Source organism: Oryctolagus cuniculus, chromosome 19 (genome assembly GCF_964237555.1).
Source record: "Oryctolagus cuniculus chromosome 19, mOryCun1.1, whole genome shotgun sequence".
NCBI classification, from domain to species: Eukaryota; Metazoa; Chordata; class Mammalia; order Lagomorpha; family Leporidae; genus Oryctolagus; species Oryctolagus cuniculus.
Genome location: NC_091450.1, coordinates 11654359 through 11672396, shown reverse-complemented (window position 1 = coordinate 11672396; position 18038 = coordinate 11654359). Strand labels below are relative to the sequence as shown.

Sequence of the window (18038 nt, the reverse complement as noted above, 5' to 3'; positions counted from 1 at the left end):
TGCACTTCCGGGTCACAGCACCGGCGCAGGCGCACTCCTCATGCGCGGCCGCCATGGCGCCGCGTGACGCATATGCACGCTTCCTCGTCCAGTGTCCGATGCCACAGGGCCACTTCCAGTCCCACTGCTCCAGGCTTTGACCCAGGGACGCAGCCACTGTTGGCCCAGGTACTCTGGACCCTTCCCTCTTATGTTGCGGGAATCCTGACTGGAGCTCCTGCTTCCTGGCTTCTGCCTGGCTCAGGCTAGCCATTGAAGCCTTTTGGGGAGAGAAGCAATGCAGGGGCCATCGCGAGTTCGCTCTCTCTCTCTCTCTCTGAGTGATTGTCCATCTGGGGGTTCATCCCCGAGGTGGCTACAAAGGCCGGGGCTGGGCCAGGCTGAAGCGGAAGCCAGGGACTTTATTCAATACTCCATTGTGGGTTCAGGGGCCTAAGTCCTTGGGCCGTCTCCCTCTGCTTTCCAAGGCATGGGCTTCTCACTGGCCCAATTCTGGCTGTGGCAGGAATTCCGAAGGCAAAGCATGCTTGCAAGATTTCTTTGTCTGTCTTTGTTTCTTTGTCTTTCAAATAAACAAATTAATTAAAAACAATAAATCTGTCAGAAAATATTTTAAAGAAAAAGGAAAAGTGAGTGGGATTGAGACAGGTGAATGTTTAAATGTGCTCTTCATTTCATAATCTTGCCTTCTCAGGTCCTAGAACAGTTATTCATTAGTATCCAGGAATTTCTTAATAGTAAAGATCAGTAGTTTTCTTGGAAATTGCAGATGCTTGTCTTTTCATAAATCACTACCTCAATAAGGAATGCCAGCTGAGGTTCAAGACCAACTGGACACTTGCTGGGTTTTTTTTTTTTAACATGTTTGTTTGTTTACACACTCTTGAAAGGCAGAGTGACAGAAAATATGAGAACAAGACAGAAAAAAATCAGAGAGAGAAGAAGAGAGGGAGAAAAAGAAACTTCAGTTCAGTGATTCACTCTCCAAAAAGGCCCACAATAGCCAGAATTGGGCCAAAGTACAGTCAGGAGCTCAGAAAATCCACTTGGGTGCTCTGTATGGACCCCAGAAGTCAAGGCACCTGGGCCATTAGCCCTAGACTCCTAGGATTAATTAGTGGGAATGTGGATTAGAAGCAGAGGTGGAGCTTGACCCCAGGTAGTACAACATGGGGTGCAAGCATCCCAAACACCTGGTTAATTTGCTGTATCACTTTGTCTGCTCCAAACACTTGTTATTTTCAACCTTTAGGCAGATAGTAGATAACTGTACTGTGCGAATTTAATTTAACAATAACACACTGAATATGAACCAACCTTGTTCTAGATTTCTCTTCTTGGTGTCTTGAAGTTTCTTTTTGATTATAAATAAAATAATTATTGAATAAAGTAAGAAGGCATCCCTCATGTGGAGCAGTTCCAAAAACAACAGTTCATGAAGTTGGTCTATGGATTTCCTCAGAGGAATATACACACAAAATGGATTTTACTCTGGTTAATTCTTCAGTTGCAGATGGAGTAGGTGTTGTCCATGCTTTCTTAAAAAAAAGCACGTATTAACAAACCTCAGATGTTGTTTCTAGCAACCCCATCATTATCATAAGGGTCTTTCTGTGTCCAAGCAGGAATATTTCCAGTGGTCCCATGTTCCTGACTTTGGCTGTGGGTTGAACTGCTCAGCTGAAACTTCTGAGAAGTCACTGGCTGGAATTTCAGGTAGTTACCACAACTTAATAGCACTATCACTCTAGATACTTTCAAAATTCAATCCTAGCTCTATGAGCATTTGATCCAATTTCCTAGAGAAAGAATATGCTGATTTCATAAACTTTTACTATTTATAATTTATTGTCTAATCCTGAGACCCTTTTAGTTGTCTGTTTTTCTAATGATCATTCAGTTCTCACTGGTCTAGAAATCCACAGTTCTCCCTTCAGTTTCAATAGCTGGGAGACAATTACATTTGTCATCACAAAAATCATGCTATGTAATGGGAGTGTTATTTAATAACGTATCTGACAAACTAATTCTTTTGTAAATACTGGTTAATTTTAATTTGACTACTTCATAATAACATCAAAGGAGGCACCTTGAATATTTCCAAGTCCATTTTAGGCAAGCTCCTTCTGGAAAATTTTCCTGCTGTTAACTAATCTCATCCCCAGTGATTTAATTATTGACAAAAAAGTATTATTTTTCTTAGATTTGCCTATTTCACCTTTTTCTCTAGTTCTCTGTGCCAGTTCTTACAATAAATCTACTGGGAGGCATAAAGTCTTATGTAGAGTGAACTCAAGTACAACATGGGGTACTTTTGCATGTTTGATTTTTAAAAATGAGAAACTAATTCATAAAATATATAGAGAGCATCCAATTCCTTTTACCACTTCTTTCATGTACCTGATTTAAATCCGTCATACTGCAGAGGAATAGATTAAGGTTATTCCAGCAAATATTATTTCCAGATATTTTTATAGTCTCATTATATTTTCAAAATAATTCCTATACAAATGACATGTTATAATTTTAGCTTCATGGCTTAATAAAAGCATTATGTGTAATGAATAAAAATAAACTAAAATATGTTGGACCCAAAACATGACATGTGTAGCTTACAAAATGTCTCAGTAGTGAGTTCTACAAAATTTTATAAGATGAGCACATGGTCAGATGATATTTGAAAGTTATAGATTGCTGCTGTTGTCTAAATGTATCTGCCTCCTCTGACACTTGTTGAAATTTAATCCCCATTATGAGATATTAAGAAATGGGACCAAGGTGGGACTTTCTCATGACTGGGTTAACCTATGCATGTGAATGTTGGGTTAACAGATTATCTTGAGAACAGACCAGCAACAGAAGCTCCGTAGTGACTGGTGCCCTCCACCTGCAAGATAATGTCTCCACCAGCAAGAAAGCCATCACCAGGTGTGGCCTCTCAAACCTGGACCACCGTCACAAGCCAGGGTAAGTCTTTTTCCTGTGTACTTTGCCCAATCTGTTGTATTGTGTTGTTAGTGACAGAAAATGCACTAAGACAAATGCCAATTCTGTTCATTTCATTCCCAATTTCCATATTATAAATCTGTGTTATTTTCTTATTTGGGCTGATGAGATATGAGTCTGGCACTGTCCAAGTGTATGGGGGTGGTTTTATGAACCCAAATTCCAAATTTATAATTTATGATTGAAAAACCAAATTCCAGGCTGGTCTTGTTGGGCAGTGGGTAAAGGCCACCACCTATGAGATCCCATGTAAGTGTTAGCTATTCCACTTCTGATCTAGCTCTTACTAATGGCCTGGAAATATCAGTGGAAGATGTCCCAAGTATTTGGTCCCTTGACCACCCAAGTGGGAGGCCTAGATGAAATTCATGGCTACTGGCTTTGGCCTGGCCCAGACCTGTCCATTGTGACCATCTGGGGAGTGAATCAGCAGATGAGATCTCTCTCTCTCTCCCTCTCTCTCTCATTCCAATTTTCAAAATAAATAAATCTTTAAAAAAGGAGAAACAGAATTCCACCTCCAACAGGAAAATAAAATACAACAAAACATAACATGCAGGAGATAATATCTGAAAAAAAGAAGATAATATCAGATACAGTGGGTCAGCACCTGATACCTACTACTGCTACTATCATTCTGTAAGGAAGAGAGAGAATGGAATGAAACAGAAATGATACGATGGCATGAACCTGAGTTTTCCTACTCATCTATGCCAAATATGAACTTGTGACTCTAGGATCTTAAAATAAGTTTCAGAAATGACATGCAGTCATTGCTTGTGTAAGAATTCTAGGCACTGTTCCCTTGGTACTTTGAACATAATACCTCTCACCACAATTTACATTATGAATAACTGGGGAGGGAGAAGTGATTGTGTGGATAGTTAGGAAAAGATTCAGTTTAGTGTAGGCAAAAAAAGCAAGGTAAGCAAAGTGAGCATTTGAATCTGTCCCACAACCAAGAAGATGCCTGTAACACAACTTCAGCTACCAATCTATGACATGGAAGGGGCTTTTTCTGGCTCAATGAGAGAGGCCATGGTTGAAAAATGACAATTGGAAAATAGAACAACTCCATAGATGTAAATATGGAAAAGAATAAATTAATTTCTTTGACATTAGATGAAATATTACTTGTGATAAATCTGCTGATTTTCTGAGGTGAAAATCAATCTATAAATAAAGCAAATACAGAAATAATTACTCCTGATAGAGGCTTTTTCAATATAATTTAGTAGCAGACTAAATATCTAGATATAGGAAGTTCCTACATATCTTCTTTGTAAAGTCATCATTGAAATGGTCAATATTTTAGAGTCAAGTGTCTTTTATTATCTTTAGATAATAATTGTTTGGGAAAAATATTGTTATCAATTTCAAACTGCTTAAGATGAAAGTTTGGATGACTACTTACAGCTGGAACAAAATCTCTCTTTTTAAGGAAAAATCACTTTCTCAATCCTTGAAGACCAAAATGTTTTCTTTTTCATTAGTATTTCAGTGTGCACGTCAGTAATTATCTTTTCCAAACATATCAGATTCAACTTTGTCTTTAGAGTTGCTTACATATTTCACATTTTTACTTGGATTTTCCAAAAAAGAAATCCTGACTCCTAAACCTTAATTGTGGCGAAGTCTAAGAGCTGTTATTTTTATGTTTAACTGTGCACAGGCTCATGGAATACATGAAATAAAGCAAGCTCCCACATGCAGTGTGCTGGACAGGTCTCCAGATGGCCTTGGGTTGACACCAGTTCTTCATTTCTCACTTTAGCTTTCAAGAATAACCATTAATTTTGCTGAGAAAAAAAGGAGATGGGGTGGAAATTGGGACCGAAGCTGCCTGCTTCTGTCTCAGTTCCCTTAGAAACAGGATGTCCTTCAACACTTCAAGTGCATACTCACGTGGTCCTGGGGTTCTGGAGCTCTCAAGTGGGAAATACACAGTGGAGGTCCTGTCATTCCTAGACAGCTGTCCTGAACCTCACTGGCCAGGCTTGCTCTCTGCCCTAGGCATCTGTTGTCCCTTGCTGTTTATCCATGAGTACTACACCTGCTTTATGCAACATGTGTGCATGAGATTTTTCTGCCAAAAGGCCCAGACACTGGTAACCAAGGCACAATGAGCCTGTCTCACACAAAGTCTGTTTTTTTTTTTTTTTTGAAAGAAAGATGTACATAGGGAAGCATAGCCCTGGAGAGCCTGATCATCTATGTGAACCCTGAGTGATCAGAAACACGAATTTCCCATTCTGACAGTCCACTCTCTAGCCCTTCAGGCTTGTCAATTGAAGGTGTGCTTAACAACTTTACCAGATTCATCTAAGCACATGACGTTGAACACAGGTAACTTGAAAGAATATGCCTAAAACATGCAACTTACTTTGTGCCTGTGGACAGCACACAGCAAGTCAGTTGTCCACAATCACTGTTTACATGTCTCTTAAATGGATACTTTTAAGGTTGGAGAATTCTGGTTTAATTTAATTTATTTGAAAGGCAAAGAGACAGATGGGGTGAGGGAGTGGAGAGAGAGCTCTCATTATCTAGTTTACTCCCAGTGCTGGCAAAGGTCTGGAGGAGTCAGGACAAAAGCCAGAGACAAGAACTAAATCCAGGTCTACCACACAGAAGAAAGGAACCCAACTACTTGAGCTGTTACCTGGCGCTACCAGGGTTCTGCTTTGGTAAATGGCTGGAATCAGCTATCAAATCCTAACTGGCAGATACGGAAATCTGGCACATTAAACTGGCATTTCAATCCATGAGGACAAATGCCCACTCCAAGAAGGTTATTGTGAAGGAATCTGGGATAGGATTTCATTTTTACTTTACATTATTTTGTTTAATAGCTTTTGACTATGACATTAATTTTGAAATTAAAGTAAACAAGAAAATAGAACAGTGTTTCTTCGAGCTATTCATGCTATATTCCTTAAAACTAGGAAGAGACAATTATTTTACAATTCTTCATACATAAGTTAATGACTTCAATTTATGTAAGTTCACCATTTATACTCAAACCAGAAGTTATATGGTTATACTATATAACAAGCAGCCAGTATAGAAGGTTCACATTCACATTTGCTGACTTGATTATTATTTTTTTAAATTAATTTGAGTGGTAGATAAAGAGAGAGAATAAAAAACAGGAACAGACAGCAGAAAATTCACTTGTTTACTCCCCAAATTCTGGCAATGGCCAAGACTGGCCTAGGCACAAGCTCAGAGTTGAGAACTCTGTCCAGTTTTCCCTCATGAGTGGCCTGAATCCAGTCACTTGAACCATTGCCATTGACTTGCAGGTCTGCATTATCAGGAAGTTGGAATCAGGAGCTGGAGTTGGAAATTGAACCTGGGCACTCCAATGTAAGTCATGGGGATTTTAACCATAAGGCCAAAAGGTTACTCAGTTTTACGAACTTTCTCCCTAACATCTCCGAAGTTTTCTTAGGATTAGTCCCTCACATGTACAACTTCTACCTCTCTAACAGACTCCATTTACATTTTTGCAGTTCACCAAAGTTTTTAGTTTATGTCCAAACTTTCTTGGTTTACATTGCAGTGTGGTTTACTGAATTTATACAGTGGTAGATCCAGCATTGTAACTGAGGTATACATGTTCATCATTCCAAATGTTCCCTGTCACTTTACAATTAGTCCTACCACCTATTCCCATCACTAATCAAATCAGGGCTGGGCAATCACTGTCTAGGTTTCAGTTTCTGTATTTTTCCTCTTCCGGAAAGTCATGTGACTACACACTGCATAAAAGTTTATGTCCACACTGAGTTGACTGTTATGGATATTTGGGTCTGTTGTTGCATATGCCAGTGATTTGTTGTTTTATTTGAGTTATTACTCAAAGTATGCATAGGCCACAATATCTCTTAGTCCAAATCCAATTTGTTGAGTATTTGGGCTGTTTTAAAGTTGAGGGTTCCTGTGAATGAAGCTTGTAAGTATGTCACCAGCCATCTGTGTACTTATGTCTTCTCATCTCCTGAGTTAATAACCAGAAGTAGTATCTCAGTGTCTTTAGGTATGTATAAATTAATAAGACACTGAAAAGGCTTTTTCCATAATGACTGCATTGCTTGGCATTCCAGCCAGCAATTTGTGATATTTCTAAAAGTTCTGAATCCATGAGATCATATTAATCTTTCTGTTTTTTAAAAAATAATAGCTATTCTGGTAGTATGTCATGATACCTTATTGTGATTTTTAAAAATTTATTTATTTATCTGAAAGTCAGAGTTACACAGAGAGAGAAAGTGAGGCAAAGAGAGATGGTGAGGAGAAGTCTTCCATTCAGTGGTTCACTCCCCAATTAGCTGCAATGGCCAGAGTTGCACCAGTCTGAAGCCAGGAGCCAGGAGCTTCCTCTGGGTCTCTCATGGGGCACAGGGTCCCAATGACTTGGCCATCTCCCACTGCTTTCCCAGACCATAGCAGAGAGCTGGATTGGAAATGGAGCAGCTATATGGGATACTGGCACTGCAGGTGGTGGCTACACCTGCTATGCCACAACTGGCCCCCTTATTGTAATTTTAATTAAGATGTTCAACAGGTATTTATATTCTTAGTTGTAAATCTTCTCTTTGATGAGTTACCTATTCACATGAGTTATCTAATTTTTAATTGGATGATCTCTATGTTATAAATGTTTTCCATTTATTCCAGATAAAAGATCATTACCAAAAGTGTAATTGGGAATTACATTTTCCATAATTCTATGACATGCCTCTCTTAATCATGTTTCAAGATGAACAAAAGTATTGAATTTATTCATTTATTAGTGTGTGTTTCATTATTGCTTCATTGTTCATGTTTTTTCTGTCATATTGAAAAATAAACCATCCTCTAACCCAATTGTAAAATTATTTTTCTTTCTTATTACTTCCTAAGGAAACTTTATAGTGTTTTGTTTTACATTTAGATCTGTCATCAATTTAATATTGGATATTATGTACAGTCAAGATATGAGGTGAGGTTACTTTTATGTTAATTTTAATTGAACTAGCATGATTTGTTGAGAAGACTTCAATTCATTTCTTTTGAAGAATTGGTACTTTTAACTTTGTAAAAATTAGCTGAATATGTATTGTGAGTCTACATCTGAAGTCTATTAATTAGTTTCTATTAAAGTAGTTTTATTAATCCACATGTCTATTTTTTGGCAGTTCTATACTAACTTGATTATTTTAGATTTAAAAGTTTATTAAGGGGCTGGCACTGTGGCGCAGCAGGTGCACACCCTGAAGCACCGGCATCCCATATGGGCCCTGGTTCAAGTCCCGGCTGCTGCTCTTCCAATCCAGTTCTCTGGCATGGCCTGGGAAACAGTAGAAGATGGTCCAAGTGCTTGGGCCCCTGCACCCATGTAGGAGACCCAGAAGAAGCTCCTGGCTCCAGGCTTTGTATCAGCACAGCTCTGGCCATTCTGGCCATCTGGGGAGTGAACCATCAGATGGAAGAACTCTCTCTGCCTCTCCTCTCTCTGTATAACTCTGATTTTTGAATAAATAAATAAATCTTTAAAAAATTTATTAAAAGATGGTAGGCTAATGTAGAATCTCTATATAACTATATACAACCGCAAATCAGCTTAACAGTGTCTTCAAAAACTCTGTGTTGTTGGGGCCAGAGATTTGGCATACTGGGTTAAGCCTCAGCCTAAAATGCTAGCATCCCATATGGGCACTGGTTCAAGTCCCATGTGCTCCACTTCCTGTCCAGCTCACTGCTAAGGAATCTGGGAAAGCAGTAGAAGATGGCTCGATTACTAGGGCCCTGGAATCCACATGGGAGACCCTGAAGAAGCTCCTGGCTTAGGCCTAGCCCAGCCCCAGCCATTGCACTATTTTGGGAGTGAACCAGCAGATGGAAGACTCTCTGTTCTCTCTCTCTCTCTCTCTCTCTCTCTCTCTCTCTCTTTCTATCTCTCCTTCTCTCTGTATCTCTGCTTTTTGAATAAACAAAAATTTTTTTAAAAAATCTGCTGTTTTGATTGTGATTGCACTGAATATAGATATTTATTGAGAAAATTACTTCTTTAACAATATACATTTTCAGCCCATAAGCCCAACACCAGTATTTGTCTATCTGGGTATACTTTAATTAGTTTCATCAGTGTTTTGTAATTAGATACATATGATTATTTCAAATATTTTCTGTGGTTTCACAACTAAGTTTTTCAGTGCTATCATCAATGTTATTTTTTCTATCACTTTTCAATTGTTATTGCCAATATTTGGATATACACTGGATATTTATATTGATCTTTTATCCTGAAAGCTGAATCAATTGACTTATTAATATTTATTGTTGCTTTTTCTTTGAGTTTATTTTTCTACCATTATTTAACTGACTAAATTTTTCAGTAGAATGATGAATAGAAATGGTAAAAATGAACATCATTGCTTTTTTTTTGAGATGTTAGTGGAGAAGAGTTTGATCTTCCACTAGTAAGTGAATATAAACAGGCTTCTCTAGATCACCTTCATCAAATTGCAAACATTTCCTTCCATTCCTAGTTTAGTGAAAGTTTTTATAATGTCCATGTATTAAATTTTGTCCAGCTTTTGCCTGTATCTGTTGAGATAATCATTTTTTACATCTGTTGATAAGGTGGTTCACATCAATCAATTTTTAAATGTTGAATCAAGTTTTCTTTCTTGGAACAAATCCCATATTATCAAAATTAGTTTTTCAATACACTGATGGATTTCATCTACTAATATTGATAATTTATGTTCATATTTGTGAGAGATATCAGAGATATCTTTTTTCATCTTCTTCTCTTGTAATGACTCTGTCAAATATTGATATCAAGCTAATGATGACCTCATAAAATGAGCTGGAAACTTTTCTGGTAGGTTTGTCAAGAATTAGTATTTTTTTTTAAGATATCCTGTAGAATCCACTTGCTCTAGTTGGCCTGGGAGTCTCTTTGTGGGAAATATTTAATCATAAATTCAATTATTTAGTATATACAATACTGTTAATTCTTCTTAGATGAGCTTTGCTATTTCATATTCTTTTTTTTTTCATTTTTATCTAATTTGGTGAATTCATGGAGGTCAAATTAGTCATAATACACTTCCTTCAGTACCTGTAAGATCTTTTGTGAAATCCTTTTCATTGATATTTGAAATTTGTTATTTTTCTTTCATATGTATATTTAAAAAGTAGCTGGGTTTGGTCAATACACATATTAAATCTATTCATTTTTAAAAGAAAACATTCATTGGTTTTTCTTAATTTTTTTCTATTTTTAACTTTGTTGACTGATTTATTTTGATTATTTTCTATCTTCTATTTAACTTTAGATTTAATTTGGTCCTCATTTTCCATTTTCTTAATGGGGAAGTTTACATTATTGCTTTGAGACCGCTGTTTCTTTATTTTTATTTGAAAAACAGACTTTACAGGGAAGAGAGAGAGAGAGAGAGAGAGAGAGAGAGAGAGAGAGAGAGAGAATCTTCCATCTGCTGGTTCACTCCCCAAATGGCCACCACAGCTGGGCAGATCTGTAGCCAGGAGTCAGGAGCTTCTTCTGGGTCTCCCATATGGGTGCAGGGGCCTGAGCACTTGGGCCATCCTTCTCTGCTTTTCCAGGCACATCAGCAGGGAGCTGGATTGGAAGTGGAGCATCCAGGACTCTAACCACCACCTATATGGGATAAAGGTGTCTCAAGTGTCTACTTTACCCACTATGCCACAATGCCAGCCCCAATTCTTTCTTTTTTAATGTAAGCATTAATGGTATAAACTTCTGTGCTTATACTGCTGAGACTTTTTTAAAAGAGATACATATTTTGTCAGAATTTTTAAAAAGCATTTATTTGTTTGAAATAAATAGAGTTGGAGAGAGAGAAAGAGAGAAGAGGAGAGGAAAGAGAAGAGAGGAGAAGAGAGAATAAAGAAAGATGTTCCATTCACTGGTTCACTCCCCAAATAGCAGTAATGCTCAGGGTTGGGGCAGGTTGAAAGTAGGATTCTGAAACTCCATCCAGGTCTCTGGTGTAAGTACTAGGAGTCCAACCAGTTGGGCCATTTTCCATTGCTTTCCAACATGCAGTAGTAAGGAGTTAGGTCAGAAAGGGAACAGCTGGAACTAGAATCAGTATTCGTATTGGATGCCTGGAGTTGCTGGCTTAACTGGATTTATACCCCAACACAAGCCCCTATTCTAGGATTTTATATGTCACACTCGCTCAATACCAATTCTCTATGGATATATTAAATTGATCTTCTGTATATAAAGATAAGTTAAAATGAATCTTGACGAAGAATGGGATGGGAGAGGGAGTGGGAGATGGGATGGTTGTGGGTGGGAGGGTGGTTATGGGGGGAAAAGTGGCTATAATCTAAAAGTTGCACTTTGAAAAATTATATTTATTAAATAAAAGTTAAAAAAAAGAAAACAAGGACAAATGTTCTAATAATAAAGGTGAAAGTAACCAGAAAAAAACTAAGGAATTAAACAAGATGAGTGGTTTTTAAATCAGTGGTTTGTTGAATTAGCAAACTTAATATTTTCATTCACTCAATATTCTCATTTATCACCTCCATGGTTGAGCCAAAGTGTCTTCATAAATATCTTAATCAACATCTTTAATACTGATATTGGCACTTATTCTCATTGTCTATTTTCTGGTGCTAAAAACACAATAACACAGATTGAATAAATTCTAAAAAGAAAAAGTTTATTCTGGCTGACATTTGTAGCCCAAAAATAGGGACCCAGTTGGGGACCACTTTACTGCTGGCAGAGTCCTGAGGCAGTGTAGGGCATCACCTAGGCAAAGGCAGGGGCATGGGAGAAACTCAGAAACGTCTCATCCAGAACTTCTAGAAAAATAATACTCTGATTCAAAGTATGAGAAAAATACTCTCATAAAGATATTAGAAAAAATACCCTTGAGAAAATCAAACACATTAATCCTTGATCGGATGCATGCATTAATCCATTCGTGGGGGCAGAGCTCTAATCACCTATTACAGGTTCCACTTTTGTTCTTGTAATATCTGGTAATGGAGATTAATTTCAAGATAAGTTTCAGAGGAGAGAAACCACATTCAAATCATAGCAATGAGAAATTCTGATTCTTCACTAGACTAGTATCTCTGGAGAACAGAAATCTACTTAAACTTGACTTTTCTCTGTAGCTGGAACAACATATAGTTCATAGTAGATCTATGGTAGAACCATGATACACACACACACACACACACATAAATATAAATATAAATGTAAAATTGACCTAAGGTGATATCCAACATTTCTTTCAGATCTAAAGACCTAAGGATATATGTTACTGATTGATACTGGAAATGCAGATGGCGATTTTGTTCTCTGAAAACTGATGCCTGGCTTGTAATGTGCAATGGAACAGTTATCTACTGCATGGAGGAAAAGTAGAAAAAATAACTAAAAAGCCAGAGAGATGCATTTTATATTGAAGAACTTGGGACATTCAATTTTTTTAATTCACCAAAAACCGCTTGTCTGTACTTTCTTCAGAGTTTCTTCAGGTAAAATTGATAAAATCTGGGTCGTTTGACATTCTAAAATGTAGAAATTAAAGAATTAGAAATTTTAATGGAATGTGGGCACCTTAGACACCATCAACCTTGTAAGGGTTAACAAATAGTGTCATGTTATTTGAAAAATTTCCCTGAAAATAAACATTTCATTTTAAATTTTCAAGACTATATTAATACTATAATCCCTTTCTTAATAGGCAGTGAGAAGGAATACTATTTAAGCATGGTACCAGTATATTACATGGAATACATGTGGCAGAAAAAGTTTTATCCAAAAAGCACAGCATAGTTCAGTCTCTTTGAACTGCAAATAGCCAATCTCAACAATCACTGTTCCAGAGGAAAAGTAAAATGAATTTAGTTTTGCTTCAAGTTATTTGCATCTGAGGGGACAAACCCTGTGCACACCCATAACATTTTGTCTTTGAACCAGTAACTAAAATGTGTGAAGTTGTTAAGGCACCTTGTAAAAGCTGAGAGGTCAGTGAAGGGTTTGAACCTGAATAACATAGCACTCTTTTAACCTTTTAGTTCAAAACAAACAGAAAGACACACCATAAGCTCACTGACAGAACAGCTGTTTTATTTCTCTGCTGTAGATAATCCACATGGCCTGTTTGGGTTCACCTTTCTCCTCTTATAGAAATAGTGCACTCCCTCCCCTTCAGATCCTTCTGTGCAGAAGGTTTGTGAGACTGTCTTTTCTGTTGTTGCCCTACCACAGTGCCTATGGTTCTGGGGAGGTATTTTTACCTACTACAATCCTCAACAGTTTCTCTAATGCTACCATTGTATGTTTATGCTCATGGGGAAGACAAAAGCCATCCCTCAAATGAGTGTCATGTATGTTGAACACTGACCACATGCCAGTCAGTATTCTAGGCACTTGTATATACAGTGGGCATCACACACACACACACACACACACACACACAGAGTCTGAACATTGAGCTCAATTTTTTTATTGAATAAATTTTGTTGGAGATGAATATGGTCTTGGCATTGTTGTTAGATCCCTATGGGCAGAGTGTTGTGTGTGTTTGTTTACAGTTGCTTAGTTTTGGGAATACTGAGTAACTGTAAATATAATATTATCTATTTCATAACACTATAAATTATAGCACTATTTTTTTACTTCAAATACCATCCAAATTAAACTACTGGAAAAGCGTTATATTCCAGTATGCTACATTGACATATCTCATGCATCTCACAGAATTACATTAAAAAGTTCCTGAAAAATGGGATTACAATGCAAGTTTATTTTAAGGCAAAAATTTTTTAAAGCCATGCATGTGAACAGTCTCCTAAAACGTCATGGAAAATGTGTGCTACCAAAAATAAAAACTTTGTATGTAATTCAATCTTTTTGCACAAAAATGAACTAATCTTTTAATTTCATTTTCCTTTGAGCTTTTGGAGGTACCTTCACCAATACCTTTTCAAGTTCACAATCAATTTTCGCTTCCTTAGGATCCAAAGACATATAGGTTTTATTCATTTTAGAGGCTGATAAGTGGGAAAGTCCTTTGGATAAAATGCATCTATAAATGCAAATACCTGGTAATGGTTCAATCAGATATTATCTGAATATGAAGCAAAGCATATCATAAGTTTGGAAAAGTACCTTACTTTAACTTCAATGTTAAAATGGTATATTCAAATAAATTAAATTTTAGTTAAAATTAGCATGCTAAAATATTTCTATAAAGTGTTCTATTCTGTAATATTCGGCTAAAATTTCTTACTTGTTAACTGCAAAGTGGCAGGTGTGAGTGTTGTGGCCCTGTGGGTTAGGCTGTGCATTAAAATACTCATATCCCATAGGGAAGTGCTGGTTCAAATCTCAGTCACTCTGCTTCTGATGCAGCGACCTGGTGATGTGCCTGGGAAGGCAGTAGATAATGGTCCAAATAGTTGGATCCTTGCCGCAAACATGGGAAACCATGATGGAATTCCAGGTTCCATACTTCAGCCTGGCCAAACCCCACCTATTTTTGGCACTGGAGAAGCGTGAATTGGTACATGAAAGTTCTCTCTCCGTGTTTCTCATTTTCTGTCTTTCAAGTAAAGAAAGAGATCTTTAAAAGAAAAGGTACATGGAAAATATTATTTTCTATGGGACCAATATGGGCAGTAGATTTGTTTTGTTTGACTCTCTTAATATAAATTATTTTCTCTATTTAAAATTGGTAATTTCATATAAAAGAAACAGAGTTATAAATTCTCTGCAGAAATTGCAGACATGAAATCCCAGGCCTACTTCCTCCCAATGCCACAGTGAACTGAACCTGCCCATTTCTTTTATTAAGTATGCTCTCTACAGCTCAATAAAGCCCAATCAACTACAATTTTACACCTCAATTTATTTACATTATGTTTCTAGTTGCAGTAGACTTTACAATTTGCTAGAAGTTCCTGGAACCTACTCTCATCATTCAATACATAGGGCTAATGTAAGACATTTGGTTTTTTACTTTGGTAATTTTAGTTGCTTATAATGACCATTTTGCCCTGGGAGATGACTTTAGAATGTATTTGTACCTTAAGGAGTATAAAAGACAATTTAAAAACTTACAAATATATTCATTGGTTAGAATTTTATAGCTTAAAATGACGTGAATCTAATGCAGAGAGGTTACTAATTTGTGTACTGTCATGTAACCATGTACTTGCCTAGCTGATCCAGGAATAAAGGTTTCTTGACACTCAACTCACCTTAAGAAATATTTTTTGTCAGATTTACAAACAGAAACTTTTACACTGCATATAAATAGCTATGGAAACATTATGTTCCATGGGACAAAATAATACATGTGCACTGTTTTAATACTTAATTGATCTGAGACTTTTTATAGTACATCATTTCAAATTTTAACATTTTGCTTAAAATGTACTCCATCATTTATATTATAATTAAAATTGTACATAAAAACTAAAATATTCCTACCTTTCAAAATGCATTAAAATGCTTGCCATGAACAAAAAAATGCTGACTCTGGCATTCTGACATATTAATATAATGTTAGTAATATTAAAAATAATGTGGGTTAATTTTAATCACTTAGAATATATGGTTCTCATTTGTTATCACTAGTTTGAAAAACAATGTTCCTGTTGCTAAGTATTCCCACTGAGTGAATAATAAAACTTTACAGGATGATAATTATTAGAGTTCATAAATCTATTTTCTCAAAATATCGAGCAGGTTTAGTCAGCTTTATATAGAAGTATGATCTTCAACTAGTTTCAAAGTGTTATTTAAAATTTCAATTCTAAAAGACATTTTTTAAACACACATCACAGTGAGGTTGAATTAATATACTCACCAATGTACTTAGCTTGCATTTTTACTGGTTTGTTCCTAATAGTCATGATAAGCTGGGTACTATTTTCATTTATTCTAATGTATAACCAATAACTATCAATCTGCCCATTAAGTTCATTCCAAGACATGGGCTATCTTCCTAACAATATATTAGTTAAATATTGTTAGAATGGCAATTTATTTTATAATTTTGTTTTAATGAATTTTGATTACTGATAATGGATTATCTTAGTGACAAAATTAAGTCAGAGTTACTCATTCAATCAAATCTAAAATTGTCATTGATATATATGTCTGTGAAATAAAAATATATAAAAAGTCTATTTTTGCATTCCCCAGGGCTCACCTATTCTCTTTAATTTCAAAGTGATGTATGTTATCTATTTATTTGAAAGATAGAATGATAGAGTTATCCAGACAGAGAGATCTTTCATCCTCTGGTTCACTCCCCAGTGCCAGCAACATCCAGGACTTGGTCAGCCCTAAACTAGAAGCCAGGAACTCCACCTGAGTTTCCTTTGGCAGGAGGCTGGATCAGAAGCAGAGTCAGGTCTCAAATCCAGGCACTTTGATATGGAATGTGGGTGTCCCAATGGTATCTTTAACCACTGTGCCAATATGCACACCCTGACTCATTCTTACTAACAGATATTGTTAAGTGCTTTCTTTTTGTTATGGCTAATTTTATATCTAAAGTAATACATTATAATTTCCTTTCTTAATTTCAAAGAGGTAAACATCATCTATTGTTTTTTCATTATGGAAAAGAATTTCTCTTAATTATACACTGGCATTGTCTTTTAATGTATTTGTCACTCTATTTGCTCCATAGATCAAGCTTCTAAATTGAAAAAAAAAATCTGAAATTTTATTCTCTCTCTTTTCAAACATACACATGGTTTTGATTCTATTCTTTGGATTTTTCTTTTTGGTCTCCTAACTCAATATAAAAACTTAGGTACGAAACACAAAGATGTTATAAATCCTTAATATACTCATTACCAATTATCTATGGAATCACTTTCTATGTGAAAAATAGGTACTTTTATTGTTCACATTATTATGACTGTAATGATTTGCTTCTAGGGTGGGACAAGAAATTCACAAGGATTAGATTTTCATCTTTAAGAATTTAACAGATCCAGCCTGTGTATCCAAAATACTTCTCTGTGTTTATTAATGAAATTTTACTAATATCTATGCTTAGTTTCTGAATACACTGTGCCATTGTGAAATTACTATTTATTAAAGCAATCTAGTATGGAACATATACACTAAACTCTTTCTCATTAGGCCAGTTGCATTCCATTTTATTCCATGTCTACTGTACCTAAAACAAAAGTTGAGCAAAAAAGGACTTTAACTTTGTTGACAAATGATTACAGAGCTTTTTCATTACTTGGATTCATGTTCTACTTTCTTAATCTTTTGGTAAGCTGACTTGATATTAAGAATTTAGAATTCCTGGGCCGGCGTCGTGGCTCACTAGGCTAATCCTCCACCTTGCGGTGCCGGCACACCGGGTTCTAGTCCCGGTCAGGGCACCGGATTCTGTCCCGGTTGCCCCTCTTCCAGGCCAGCTCTCTGCTGTGGCCAGGGAGTGCAGTGGAGGACGGCCCAAGTGCTTGGGCCCTGCACCCGCATGGGAGACCAGGAGAAGTACCTGGCTCCTGCCATCGGATCAGCACAGTGCGCTGGCTGCAGCGGCCATTGGAGGGTGAACCAACGGCAAAGGAAGACCTTTCTCTCTGTCTCTCTCTCTCACTGTCCACTCTGCCTGTCAAAAAAAAAAAAGAATTTAGAATTCCTTTTCATTGAATCACAAACACATTTTGGCATGTTTCTAAGTTGTATTATTAGGTTTTAACTGCTTTGAATATTTAGAGGTTGTCCTGTTTTTTCATATTTGTTTTTCATCAGATATGTCACATGCTCAGATGGCCTCTGCTGCCAGGTGGATCCTGTACATTTCTTCATTCTGTTTATGAAATCAATTTCATATCAGCTGAATCCTGCTCTTTCTGGTGGTCCTAGGCCATTGGATTTTCTTTCACGTCAACTACCTTTGGATAGTCAGTCAGTCACAAACAGAAAGAGCTTTGTGATACTGTATCTCCTAGAGATCCTGATAGCTAAGGAAGCAGTGAGCTAA

General features: G+C 36.6%; 1 long non-coding RNA gene across 1 annotated transcript; it reads left to right on the top strand.

The window, feature by feature from the left end:
• The first annotated feature begins 38 nt into the window (after positions 1-38).
• On the top strand, positions 39-13576 carry LOC103348600 (uncharacterized). Its single transcript, XR_001793500.3, has 5 exons — positions 39-168; positions 1626-1716; positions 2833-2967; positions 6312-6375; positions 12304-13576. It is a non-coding gene; the product is annotated as an uncharacterized lncRNA (long non-coding RNA).
• Positions 13577-18038: the final 4462 nt, after the last annotated feature.